This window comes from Triticum dicoccoides, chromosome 7A, assembly GCF_002162155.2.
Source record: "Triticum dicoccoides isolate Atlit2015 ecotype Zavitan chromosome 7A, WEW_v2.0, whole genome shotgun sequence".
NCBI classification, from domain to species: domain Eukaryota; kingdom Viridiplantae; phylum Streptophyta; class Magnoliopsida; order Poales; family Poaceae; genus Triticum; species Triticum dicoccoides.
The window spans coordinates 550,260,233-550,275,096 of record NC_041392.1 but is presented as its reverse complement, the minus strand read 5'-3'; positions in this window follow the sequence as shown (position 1 = coordinate 550,275,096).

Below are 14,864 nucleotides of genomic sequence, written 5' to 3'. Positions count from 1 at the left end.
TTTGCCTTCACTAAAAATCCGTCAGGCAAACCGGAAAGTTAAATTTTCTCATCCTCTTGCTTATTTGGATCCCAAATTTCTTATGAAGACCCAACAGCACGAAGCTCATCGCACCACTCGGCACAGCGGCCAGGTAGTTACCTCCGCCGGTTTACTGAACAGTCTGGTTCAGAAATGTCGCTCAGAGGTCTCTAATTTGCTTGTCAGTGCTTGTCCTAAAGCGGGCTGCTTTCGTCAACCTCTTAATCCATCTAACTCCGATTACCAGGTTACTTCCCACTCATCCACTGGCGAGTCATCGCCTACTCAGCTGCCACCGCTCAAAACGGTGCTTGGGTAAGCTATACTTATCATAATATTTGCAGCACATCGCCTTGGAACATATGCTGTATTTGATTTTGTTATTCCTTTCAGGGCCAAACCTAGGCCAAGCAAGAAGGCTCGCCTGGACAAAGCGGCCGAAGAAGATGCCGTCCTTGAACCGGGCAAGACACCAGATCTTGAAGCGGCTATTCCTGAGGATATACCCAATGATCCACCGCAGCAAGACGGCGATCTTATTGCTGAAGAGAGACCTATTGATGCCTCAAGTCCTGTCAATCAGCCCACAAGCTCCATCCGGATTGAGAAATCCACCGGTACAGCAAAGCCTTCTGACAAGCCAACAGCCCCAGTGCAAACCGGCAATACCAAGGATGATGAGGTTGTCATTACTGGCATTGGCCATACAGAGCCAAGCAATCCTGTCGCTTTGTCCAAACATTCTGCCAAGGAAGAATTTGCTGCCTTTGGCAAAGGCAAGTGGAATGCTGATCTGGCGACTTACGCTGCTCTGAACGCCCAAGATATCTATTCCGGCTACCTGAACCGACTGTATACCAGTCGTGACTATGAAGCCGGTCTGGTTAACATGATGAAAGATAAATATGAGGTAACTTCCATATGCTCTTTCCTGCTTGTATGCTTCAATTCTTGCTGACTCTCCTAGCCCCCAAGGGCCGGTTTGTAACCTTCTTTCAAATCGGGACTTACTAATAAAAATCTTAATGCTTTGAAATTCGCTGATGTAGCCCCCAAGGGCCGGTTCAACTTAGCGTAGTTAAACCAGTACTTTAAGTAATTGAGATTGCCGCATCAGAATATATACGAGAAAATAGCCATTAGCCCCCAAGTGCCAAGTTGAATACTTGTATTGATCTTGGGACTTTGTAAGCAATTGAAAGATGAAAATCGAATATGCATTAGCCCCCAGGTGCCAAGTGCATAACTTGTTATGTGGTTGGTACTTCAATCCTTGTACCGTTTTGCTGAATCATATAACTGTCTGCATGCAGGCTGAGCTGAAGATGAAAGAAAGCCAAGTCGCTGATCTCCAAGATAATCTGAAATCCCAACAAGCTGAAACCTCCAAAGTAAAAGAGGAATTAACCAGCGCTTTAAGCGCCATGGAACAGCTTAAGGAGAACTTCAAGAAGAAGCGGGCGAATTCGGCCACTGAAAAATCCGCTTTAATCAAACGAGCAGAAGATGCCGAGGCTGCACTGAAACCGGTGGCGGATGAACTGACCAGCATAAAGCGGCACGTGCATGCCATGACCACTGCTATCTTTGGTAAGCCGGTTTGACTTCTGAACTGATTCTGCCGTCTTACAGAGCTGCTGGTTTGTTAACCCTTTATGATATTTTAGGGACACGCATTGGTCACTTGGGGTCAGATATGCGGAAGAAATTGAAGGCGCCTATACGTTGATCGAACAACTGTACACTGGTGCACAGCGTATCATCTGTACTGCATCCCACAACAAACCGGCGCCCACTTTGATTCAAGACACTCTGATGAAACTGTTGGTGCTTCCTGCCCGGGTTGAAGAACTGAAGAAATCTACTGCTCAAACCGGCGCGATCAATGCCTTAATCCGGGCAAAAGCTTGGGTGCCAGATTTTGATCCTATTGAAGCGGCTCAGGGCTATCCCAGCTTGAAGGAAGACGGGTCAGAGTTTGGTGAAGTGGATCTGCGAGCAATAAACCGGGAGGTGCATCCGCTAGCTTGTCAATTGGCTGAAGAAGCAGACTTGTCTCATTATCAAGCCCAATATGACAATCAGAACAAGCGAATAGCTGCACCAATTCATGAATCGGAAAATCTTATCCCTCCAATCCGTAAGCATACTTACGCTCCCGATATTGACCCGTCATTGCTGATCCATGATGAAGCTGTTTTTCAAGCATTAATGGGAATCGACTGAACAACTGTTGATTTCCAGCCGCTGGGTAGAGAAACTAAAGCTGAAGCGGCGCAGGATGACCCACAACCATCAGGCCAGGCTGGTGACCAAGCTTGAAACGGAAGCCGGTTTAAAATTGCATCTCCTTTGCAAAAGACAATGATCTTATTGTGGGCACCGTGTTGCCTTGTAATAGGCTAGCTGATACTTTTGATGTTGATATGCCTTCGTGCATAATTTGCTCTTCCTTTGGGTGATGAACTTTCCAAAGTACTTTCTGCAATAAAAAATCTTCAAGTGCCACCGCGGTTGTACCGTCAGGCGGAATATGATGCCTGCATACATGAAATCAAAACATCCGATTTTTTTTAAGTATATGACCAAATTTTTGAGATACATAATACCTGCCATCATTGAGCGTGAAGTTGGCTTGGCCAATCTTGAAACGGAGTTTTATAAACCCACACTGTTGGAGGAGATAGCAGCTCCCATATATATATGATGTCGGTTTACCATGTAAACCGTGCCGGGTTATAATAAACACCGTGTTACTCCATAAGAGGATGTTAACAAAAAAAGATCAAACCAGGCAAATAGTCTCCGGATTGAAATGAACCGTGTTCCATCAATTGACAGTGTGAACGGGTTGAAAACTTTGTCGGTTTAAAAAACACAATAAAAAGAAAGAAAAACCTTTCAAAGAAAAGTGTGAAGCAAATGCAATGACAAAACCATTTGCAAAAAAGGTTTATTTGAGCTGATCAGATGGCGTTACCATGGCCGAACACGACCAAGCTCCCGATAGGTGTAACTATGGTTCTAGTCAGCCAGGTCCCCAAATGAAACCGTGGCATTTATGCCGATCAAGTGGCATGGCAATGGTTCGGGTTCGACCAATCCCCCAAGTGATTCTGTGGCCTTAGGCCGATCAAGAGGCATGACTGGTTCAGACGTGACCAAGTCCCCAAGTGATCTGGTGGCTCTCGCCTATCAAGAGGTATTGTATTGGTTCGGACACAACCAAACCCCCAAGTGATATAACATGATGCTTTTAAAAAGCTAACTCAAGGGGTAAACCGGAGGCCGCTTTAGAACAACTCCGTGTAACCACACATGATGTAAAAGAACAGATACCCCGCTTTAGCTGAGGTCCGGTTTATTATATTTAATCATAATATATACATCATCGTAATATGTACATAAGTAGAACCAATGGCTCAAGTATAGTAAGGCCGAAGATGAGCTATGTTCCACGGCCTGTTGATCTCCTCCTCTGATGTACGTGAGTCCTTATGCTCTCGAATATCGATCAAATAGTATGACCCGTTATGCAGATTCTTGCTGACCATGAAAGGCCCCTCCCAAGGTGGGGATAGCTTATGCATATCAGTCTGATCTTGGATGAGCCGAAGCACCAAATCTCCTTCCTGAAAGGTTCTGGTTCTGACTTGGCGACTGTGATAACAATGAAGATCATGTTGGTAAATCGCCGAGCGGGCAGCTGCTATGTCACGTTCTTCATCCAACAGGTCCAAAGCATCTTGCCGTGCTGTCTCATTGTTCGCTTCAACATAAGCCGCCACACGGGGTGAATCATGACGGATATCACTGGGGAGAACCGCCTCCGCTCCGTAAACCATGAAGAACGGTGTGTATCCTATTGATCTGTTGGGTGTAGTGTTGATGCTCCATAACACAGATGGTAACTCTTCTACCCAACAACCCGGTGTTCTCTGCAAAGGAACCATAAGCCGGGGCTTGATGCCTCTCAAGATCTCTTGATTAGCCCTTTCTGCTTGACCATTGGACTGTGGATGTGCCACCGATGAAACGTCGAGCCGGATGTGCTCCCGTTCACAGAACTCCTTCATGGCACCTTTGAACAAATTGCTACCATTATCTATGATGATACTGTGTGGAAAGACAAACCGGAAAATCACTTTTTTGATGAACTGAACCGTCGTGGCCGCATCACACTTGCTAACAGGTTCTACTTCCACCCACTTTGTAAACTTATCAACCGCCACCAGGAGGTGGGTCTTCTTATCTTTGGACCTTTTGAAAGGCCCAACCATATCCAGCCCCCAAGTCGCAAACGGCCAAGTAATTGGAATCATTCTCAATTCTTGAGCCGGTACATGAGCATGTCTTGAAAACTTTTGGCAACCATCACATCGTCTGACCAGATCCTCCGCATCAACATGAGCAGTTAACCAATAGAAGCCATGGCGAAACGCTTTAGCCACCAGAGATTTTTGAACCGGCGTGGTGACCACAATCTCCTTCGTGGATCTCACGCAAAATTTCATGGCCTTCTTCAGGAGACACACAGCGTTGAAATGCTCCTGACACACTGCAATGATGCAACTCACCGTTGATAATAGTCATGGACTTGGATCGCCGGATTATCTGTCGGGCCAGAGTCTCATCCTCTGCTAACTCGCCCCGGTTCTTGTACGCCAGGTAAGGAAGCGTCCAATCCGGAATAACATGAAGAGCTGCCACCAATTGAGCCTCCAGATCAGGAATAGCCAAATCCGCTTCACCAGGGATCTTGACCGACGGGTTGTGCAGCACATCCAGAAAAACATTGGGCGGGACCGGTTTGCGCTGAGAGCCCAGCCGGCTTAAAGCGTCCGCTGCTTCATTTTTCTGCCGGTCCATGTGGTCCACCTGATAGCCTTTAAAATGACCTGCAACAGTATCCACCTCACGACGATATGCTGCCATGAGTGGGTCCTTGGAGTCCCAAGTGCCAGACACTTGCTGAGCCACGAGGTCCAAGTCACCGAAACACTTAACTCGACTTAGATTCATCTCCTTAGCCATCCGGAGACCATGGAGCAAGGCTTCATACTCAGCTGCATTGTTAGTACAAGGGAACATTAAACGGAGAACGTAACAAAACTTATCACCTCGTGGGGAAGTTAATATGACTCCAGCCCCTGAGCCTTCCAATTGCCTGGATCCGTCAAAATGGATGGTCCAATATGTGTGATCCGGCTTTTCTTCAGGTGCTTGCATTTCCGTCCAATCATTGATGAAATCAACAAGTGCTTGAGACTTAACCTCCGTCCGAGGCACATACTTCAAATCGTGCGGCCCAAGCTCTATAGCCCACTTGGCAATCCGGCCAGTTGCTTCCCGGTTCTGGATGATATCCCCCAAAGGAGCAGAACTGACCACCGTAATTGGGTGCCCTTGGAAGTATTGTTTAAGCTTCCGGCTTGCCATAAAAACTCCATACACCCGCTTCTGCCAATGCGGATACCTTTGCTTGGACTCAATGAGTACCTCGCTGATATAATAGACTGGACGTTGAACCGGATGCTCCTTACCTGCCTCCTTTTGCTCCACCACAATAGCCACGTTGACCGCCCGAGCATTAGCAGCAACATATAGCAGTAACGGCTCTTTGTCAATGGGAGCCGCGAGCATAGGAGGATTGGCCAATTGCCGCTTTAAGTCCTCAAATGCTTCATCAGCAGCAGAACTCCAGACAAACTGACCCGTCTTCTTCAACATCTGATACAAAGGGATTGCCTTCTCACCAAGACGACTGATAAACCGGCTTAACGCGGCAATCCGGCCTGCCAGGCGTTGAACATCATTGATACACTTCGGTTTAGCTAGGGAGGTGATGGCTATGATCTTCTCCGGATTAGCCTCAATTCCCCTATTGGACACCAGAAAACCCAATAACTTGCCCGCCGGTACACCAAATACGCACTTGTCCGGATTAAGCATCATCTTGTATGTCCTCAAGTTATCAAAGGTTTCCTTCAAATCATTAATCAGAGTCTCCTTCTCCCTGGATTTAACCACGATATCATCCACGTAAGCATGTACATTGCGGCCAATCTGTTTGTGAAGACAATTTTGCACACACCGTTGATAAGTTGCCTGGGCACTCTTGAGCCCAAAGGGCATAGACACATAGCAGAAGGCTCCAAAGGGAGTTATGAACGTCGTCTTCTCCTGGTCCTTAACTACCATTTTGATCTGATGATAGCCAGAATACGCATCCAAAAAACTTAAACGCTCACAACCCGCCGTAGCATCAATAATTTGATCAATACGGGGGAGGGCAAAAGGATCTGCTGGACAAGCCTTATTAAGATCTGTGTAATCCACACACATGCGCCAGGTGCCATTTTTCTTAAGGACCAGCACCAGATTGGCAAGCCACTCAAGGTGAAAAACTTCAACAATAAAGTCAGCTGCTAAGAGCCTGGCTACCTCTTCTCCAATTGCCCTGTGTCTTTCTTCGTTAAACCGGCGGAGGAACTGTTTCATCGGTTTGTATTTAGGATCCACATTAAGGGTGTGCTCAGTGAGTTGCCTCAGTACACCTGGCATGTCAGAGGGCTTCCATTCAAAAATGTCCCGATTCTCACGGATGAACTCGATGAGCGCGCCTTCCTATTTTGGATCCAAGTTGGCATTGATGCTGAACTGCTTGGACAAATCACCAGGTACAAAGTCAACAAGCTTAGTTTCTGTTGCCGATTTGAACTTCAGGGCCGGATCATGCTCCGTAGTTGGCTTCTTTAATGGAGTCATGTCCGCCGGATCAACATTGTCCTTATAATACTTCAGCTCCTCGGTGGCACAAACCGACTCTGCATAGGCCGCATCTCCTTCCTCGCACTCCAAAGCGATTTTGCGGCTTCCATGAACCATTATTGTCCCCTTGTGACCCGGCATCTTGAGCTGCAAATACACATAACAGGGCCGTGCCATAAACTTGGCGTAGGTCGGTCGCCCAAACAGGGTGTGGTATGGACTTTGGATTTTCACCACTTCAAACGTCAATGTCTCCGACCTGGAGTCATGATCATCCCCAAAGGCCACTTCCAGAGCTATCTTACCAACAGGATATGCTGATCTGCCAGGTACTACACCGTGGAACACCGTATTAGACGGTTTGAGATTTTTATCTGTTAGTCCCATACGATGGAAGGTCTCATAGTACAAGATATTAATGCTGCTCCCTCCATCCATGAGCACCTTGGTGAACTTGTAACCTCCCACCTGAGGCGCCACCACCAGAGCCAACTGACCCGGATTATCAACCTGGGGAGGGTGATCCTCTCTGCTCCATATGATTGGCTGTTCAGACCAGCGTAGATAACGGGGTATGGCCGGTTCAACAGAGTTGACCGCCCGCCTCTGAACCTTCCGGTCTCGCTTGTCCAAGCTAGTGGTGAAGACATGGTACTGCCCACTACTCAACTGCTTTGGGTTGCTCTGGTAACCTGACTGTTGCTGCTGTTGGTTGTAACCACCCTGGTTGTTCTGACTATTTTGACCATTATGTCCGCCCGGATTACCATTAAATCCTGAACTGGAATTTCCTCCACCGTAACTAGGCCCGGACCCTGAGCCACCGCCGGAGCCGTGATCATACCGGAAAGCATTAGAATTCTTGAACTCCTGCATAATGAAGCAATCCTTCCAAAGGTGGTTTGCTGGCGCCTCCTTCGTCCCATGTCTTGGACAGGGCTGGCTTAGCAGATAGTTTAGGCGGTCCGGGTTAGGGTTGGGCGCCCCATTGCGATTTTTCGGTTTACCCTTGCGTCGCTGGCCATTGTCCTGCGTGTTGGTATTAGCCACAAAGTCCATGTTACCATCCGCTTTACGCTTGCTTCCACCACCATTGCCTGCCCAGTGATGCTGCTGACCTTTGGAGTTGTTGTTCCTCTTTCCCTTCCCTGCCTTGTCATCATCAGATTCGAGATCCTTGGTACTATCAGAATCAGCATACTTTACCAAAGCAGCCATGAGGGTTTCCATGTCAGTGCAATGACGCTTCATCCGTCCCAACTTCAGCTTTAGGGGCCCAAACCGGCAGTTGCCTTCTAGGGTTAATACTGCGGTGTCAGCGTTGATGCGGTCTGATGAGTGCAACACTTGTAAAACCCGGTGCACCCAATGAGTCGTTGATTCTCCTTCCTCCCGGACGCAGGCAGCTAAGTCCACTATCAACATAGGATGTTTACATGTATCCTTGAAATTGCTGATAAACCGGGCTCGTAATTGGGCCCATGAACTGATAGAATTAGCCGGCAAGCTTTTTAACCAAGTACGGGCCATTCCTTCAAGCATCATGGTGAAGTATTTCGCACACGCCGCGTCATCCACATCAAGCATCTCCATGGCCATCTCATAGCTCTCCACCCATGTCTCTGGAGGTTGATCCGCCATGTAATTTGGTACCTTGTGTGGGCCTTTGAAATCCTTGGGCAGGCGCACATTGCGTAAAGCGGGGATAAGGAAAGGCACCCCCAAAGAACTAGAAGTAACACCAGGTTCGATCGAGATAGTTGGACGAATCGGCGTGAGCTGCCGAGCCTGATGCTGTGCGGCTAACTCGGCCTCCCTGCGCGCTCGGGCCCGGTCCACCATTTCCTGAGTGTTATCAGCACCACCCGCCGGGTTGTTGCCACGGGGTGCTCCACGTTGTTCATTACTCGACACTGTCGGTTCATCCATATGTCTGCTATAGCTCCGGCTTGGACGGGGGGTGGAGTGGATCCGGTCGCGGCTGTACGAATATGCTTCCTGTTGGACCAAAGCTGTCCTCAGAAGCTCCTTGACCCGTCGCGTCTCTACTGCCTGCGGCGAGTCACCTTCAGTTGGAATGGCCTCCAGCCGTGCAGTAGCGGCAATGAGATTGTCCATCGGATTGGAGTAGTGACCCGGAGGTGTTAAAACAGCCTGAGGTATAACGGTGTTTTGACGAGGCGGGTCCATCTGACGAGGCTGAACCGGTGCACCGGTCCCAAGAGCTTCCGCCCGGTTTCCCTCTAGCGGATTGCTGGTTCCTGCTCCTGGAGTGTTGAAAAGGTCTCTGGCCTCGAAAACCGGAGGCAAACAGGATCGGTGCTTCCTCCTCATGACTTCCTGCGATGCGCTCTGGTCCAACATGAGCCTGTAGGCTTGTGCGTCTAAAGCGGCCCGCTCCATGGCCATCCTGGTGTCCTCAGCTGCCAGATCTGCCTTGGCCTGGGTGATCTGTTCCTTTATCTTTGCAATCTCCGCGTTGTGGACGTCCTGATCCGCCGGATTAGCTTCCGCCATAAGCACAACCAATGCATCAAATAGCTCTGATAGAACTTGAGGCGGCGGGAGCCCAGGGCCTCCTGCCCCGGCAGCCGTCGCCGCTGCTGAACCGGAGGTTGTTGCCGCAGCGGTTGAAGAATGAAGCACTGCTTGAGTGCCGGCCATGAATATTCCAACCCGGTTGGGCAGATCAGAGGGGTCCGGAATACTGTCGCCATCAGAACAGCCCCCAATCCGGCCGTCTTGTAGCTGATAAAGAGATTCGGTTTCTCCGGTCGATGACTCGTCATCGTAACAAACGACGGTCTCGCCGCGAGATTCCGATCCATCCTCATAACTTCCTCCATGGATGACTCCCACGAAGGCATGCTTCATGGCCGGTTTAACCCGGGCGGATCGCGCAGGCTGAGCCGTCTCGATGAGGTCGGTGCAGATGTCCGGCTCAGGGCTCGGTTCACCGATCTTGCCAATGAAAACGTGAATGCCACCAAAGGGGACCTGGTACCCATACTCAACTGAGCCGGCCTCGGGGCCCCAGCCTGCGTCGTCGATGTAGAGCTTGCCGCGACGACTCTTAGTCATCAGGCCTACAGCGTAGCCCTCGAGTCCTTCAAAGCGGCCCTCCAAGAACCTGAAACCATCGTGCGATAGCCCCACGGTGGGCGCCAACTATCGTGGTTTTGTCACGGCAGATGTCCTAGAGAAAGGACTTAGTCGTGGAGCCATCGCGATGGGTTAGCTTGAAGGGGTTAAAGCGGACACAGGGACGCAAGAGAGTTTATACTAGTTCGGCCCCTTCGATGAAGGTAAAAGCCTACGTCTAGTTGTGATGGAATTGATGGGGTTTCGATGACTAGGGAGCAAACAAGCTTCGCCTATGTCTCGAGTTGTTGTCTGTTGTCCTTGAACCGCCGCCGGGTCGTCCCCTTATATACACGGGTGACGCCCGTCGGTTCACAAAGTCCCAACACCGGTCGATATTCGTATCCGGGTTGGTCTCTCCTTATTCCTAACTTACAATACAAGTTTATATACAAATACCGGTTTACAGCTACAAGTCTTAAACCGACTACGGGCCTTAGGCCCTCATCTGTCTTCTTGGGCTTTAGCACTCTTGAACTACTGATGAAGTTGACCCGGCCCAGATAGGCCGGTTTATGCCCAGCAGTAATATCCCCAACAGGGACCGAGATCCGAGTTCCCACAATGGCGTCGTCACACCCTCATAACCTAGATGTACAGAGGATTACCGCCCGGATGGATGGGCGGCGACAGGAGGACCGCCCGCGGCAACTGATAACCCAGAAGTATAGGGGATCAATTGTATCTTTTTTGATAAATAAGAGTGTCGAACCCAACGAGGAGCTAAAGGTAGGATTTATATTCCCTTCAAGTTCTATCGACCACCGATATAACTCTACGCACACTTAACATTCGCTTTACCTAGAACAAGAATAAAACTAAAAGTACTCTGTAAGTGTGAAGGGATAGGTTTGCAAGAATAAAACTAGGATTACTTAGAGGAAATATAACTAGGAGTAATTTGCAAGATAGTGAAGTTAGTTGTTTAGTAGAAAGCTTTTTCTAACACAAGAAAGTTATTTGTCCCTAGGCAATCGATAACTAGACCGGTAATCATCATTGCAATTTTATATGAGGGAGAGGCATTAGCTAACATACTTTTCATACTTGGATCATATGCAGTTATGATTGGAACTCTAGCAAGCATCCACAACTACCAAAGATCATTAAGGTAAAACCCAACCATAGCATTAAGTAACAAGTCCTCTTTACTCCCATACGCAACAACCCCCTTACTCGGGTATAAGCTTCTGTCACTCTCCCCACCCACTATAAGAGAATCACAAACGTATTGAAACACCCTACAAAGGGAATCCCACACGCTTTGCGCGACACAGAGGGCACCATAGGACAGCATCAAAATAAAACATACAACTCAAACCAATCACGATCATCAACAAACCCATAGGACAAAACGAATCTACTCAAACATCACAGGATTGCCACATATCATTGGATAATAACATATAGCATTAAGCACCATGTTTAAGTATATATTACAACGGGGAGAAGAGGTATTACAATGCTGCATAGAGGGGGAGAGAGTTGGTGATGATGGCAGCGAAGTTGTTGTTGTAGATCGCCGTCAAGATGATTGCCCCGATGGCGTTTCGGCACCACCGGAGAGAGGAGGAGAGAGCCCCCTCCTTCTTCTTCTACCTTGGCATCCCCCTAGATGGGAGGAGAGTTCCCCCTCTGGTCCATGGTCTCCATCCTCGTGAGGCCGGCTCGCGGGGCCTCCTCATGAGGCCTACCCTGCGAGGGTAGGTCTCGGGGCCCCGGCTGTGAGGCCCGTGCCTGTCACATGGGTGACACCCTGTTGTCAGGATAGGGATGGCAGGGTATGGCAGAGACCGGTTTCCACTTTGGTGCTAAGGGCACAACGGAGCCAGCCTCCCTCCAAAGCAAGTCCCAAAGTTCTAACTTTGGTGAATGAAGACCAAGACAGCTCGGCTCCCAGGACAACCGTCATCGCCGAGCCCACTCTTACATCAGGATAGCGCCTTTAGCAGGCGAAGACCACCTTTGGCCAGGATAATCCTGCGCCCTTGTCCCCCTTCAAACTTGCCGCCCTGTGGACACCTTTCCCGCACATATTTTCAGGGAAGAGGGCCAAGTCATGAGAAGAAGGAAGGACAACCATTGTAGAGGGGGGACCTTTTGACTCCTTCCTCACCTTGCCTTGTAGCTCCAAGCGCGTTGCCCACAAGCAATCCCAATCAAGTAGGAGTAGGGTTTTACACCATGACGGTGGCCTGAACTTGGGTATCTCGCGCGTCCCCTTCGGGTCTAGTGAGCCCGTGGGAGTTCAGCCGCAGTCATCATCGTGTCTTAGGTCGCAAAGCAAAGCCCCCTAGAGTTCAAACCCTAGTTCTTTGAGAAGTTTCTTTTACGTAGATCCTAAACTCCGACAGACTCAATAGAATACCCCATTGTCACCGCGGGTATCAACATGCAAGACATACATCAAGTGATCTCAAATCTAGTATTCAATCCAATGCAACGAAACCTCAAAGAGCAAGACTCAATTCATCACAACAAGGTAGAGAGGGGAAAACACCATATGGTCCGACTATCGTAACAAAGCCCATGGTTACGTCAAGATCATGCCAGATCAAGAACATGTGAGAGAGAGATCAAACACATAGCTACTGGTACATACCCTCAACCCCGAGGGTGAACTACCCCCTCCTCGTCATGGAGACTTCCAGGATGATGAAGATGGCCTCCGTTGATCATCTTCCCCTCTGGCAGGGTGCCAGGAAAGGGCTCCAGATGAGATCGCTTTGAAACAGAGGCTTGCGATGGCATGTAAGTTATAGGTCAATTTTCAGAAGTTTCTCAATACATAAAATTTTTTGGCATCGGTTTCACATCAGGGGGGCCCACGAGGGACCGACGAGCTCAGGGGGTGCTCCCAGGCTTGTGGCTCCCCTGGCCACCCTCTGGTCCACCTCCGACACTTCATGGGTCTCATTTGGTCCATAAAAGTCACTGTAAAGTTTCATGGCATTTGGACTTCATTTGGTATGGATTTTCTGGAAAACCAAAAACACGAGGAGAACAACAACTGACACTGGACACTAGGTTAATAGGTTAGTTCCATAAAAAATCATATAAAAGTACACCAAAACCATATAATATTGTTGTAAACATGGCATGAATACTTCATAAATTATACATACGTTGGACAAGTATCAGGAGGTGACATGGTCGGCGGCGAGGAGTCCTTGGGTTCGACAGCTAGGCTAGCTAGAGCTCGTGTGCGAGTGTTAGAAGAGAGGGGAAGGAGCAGGAGCTCACATCGAACCTGCAAGGGCGGTCAGTGGGCTCGAAGGCCCAATGGAATGGTCGAATCGACGACATATATCTCGGTTTCTCGGGTAGAAGACAATGGCGCTAACGACGATGTGGTTCTTCCTCGCTCGAGTTCTTCGGCTTGGAGATGAGGAAGAGCTTTGGGGAGCATCTAGACACAATGATGCAACGAGAGGTGGGCGATGGTACGAGAACTACGACGACGTGCTCATGGCAGCTTTGGCCATGAGGGAGAGATGAGGAATGAGGGCGAGAGTGAGAGGGTTGGGCTCGGGGACATGCATGTCGTCCTTAGCCAGCTCTAGGCACTCGATGGCAAACAGGAGGTGGCGCTGCGCATGCTCGCGCGTGTCCTCTTGGCGAGAGGTGGACGATGACTGGCCACTGGGCCAGTTGGGCCGGATGGGTTGCACGGCTCTCTCTCTCTATTCTTGTTTTTGTTTTCTACTTTTGTAATTTGTTTTGATTTAGTTACTGGACTAAATTATTTTTTAAAATTCTAAAAATAATTGTGGGCATCAACTGAAATATTCCAGAGGCCCTCAAATAATTCTAGAATATTTGGAGTAACAAAACTATTTATAGAAATTATTTGCTCCAACTCAAAATAATATGGATTAACCCCAAGCCCAAATATGTACTGGAAAGTTCATTGAAAATTATTTTAAGCTAAACCTATTTGAATTAATTTGGTGCTAGGGTTGTGAGCATCCCCATTTCAAGTTTCAATTAAAGTAAACCATGATGCCACAAGCAATACTATCCTAGGTGCATTACCAAACTAGGGATGTGACATACTATTATCCCGCCCTGTTCTCCGCAATAGGGCGATTCCGTTTTGCATCCATTGACCAGGCGTGTGATCGTCCGGTTAGTCATCTGGCGCGCTATCTGACAGCCGGGTTCCTTCTGGTTAACATCCTATCTTAGGAGCTGACCCGCACTAGAGAGGAACTTGTTCCTACAAGAGCGGCATACCCCAACCATTAGCTACCCCAACCATTCCACCCCCATCTATCCTCACTGCTCCTGCTAGCTCACTTGGGTAGCCGAACACTTTGTCTAGTACTCATCGTGAGTCCCGAGCTATGTGGTCATAGAAACCACACCGGCGACAGCGCCAATCCTTGTTAGGAAATGTAGCATGCAATTCAAAAAAAAATTATGCTCACGCAAGATCTATCTAGGAGATGCATAGCAATGAGAGGGGGAGAGTGTGTCTACATGCCCTCGTAGACCAAAAGCGAAAGCATTCGACAACATGGTTGATGTAGTCGAACTTCTTCTCGTTTCGACCGATCAAGCACCGAACGTACGGCACCTCTGAGTTCTACACACGTTCAGCTCGATGACGTCCCTCGAACTCTTGATCCAGCAAAGTGTCGAGGAAGTAGATGAGTTCCGCCAGCACAATGGTGTAGTGACGGTGAGGTGATGTGATCTGCGCAGGGCTTCGCCTAAGCACTACGAGAATATGACCGAGGGTGTAATCTATGGAGGGAGGCGCCGCACACGGCTAACAGAAGTTGATGTGTGTCCTAGGCGCCTCCCTCCCCTCATATATATAGGTGGGAGGGAGAGAGAGCAGCCAAGGGGAGCGCCCCAAGTAGGCCGAATCTTACTTGGAATCCCTCCCCTTCCTTCCCTCTTTCCCCCTTTCCTTTCCCCTCTGG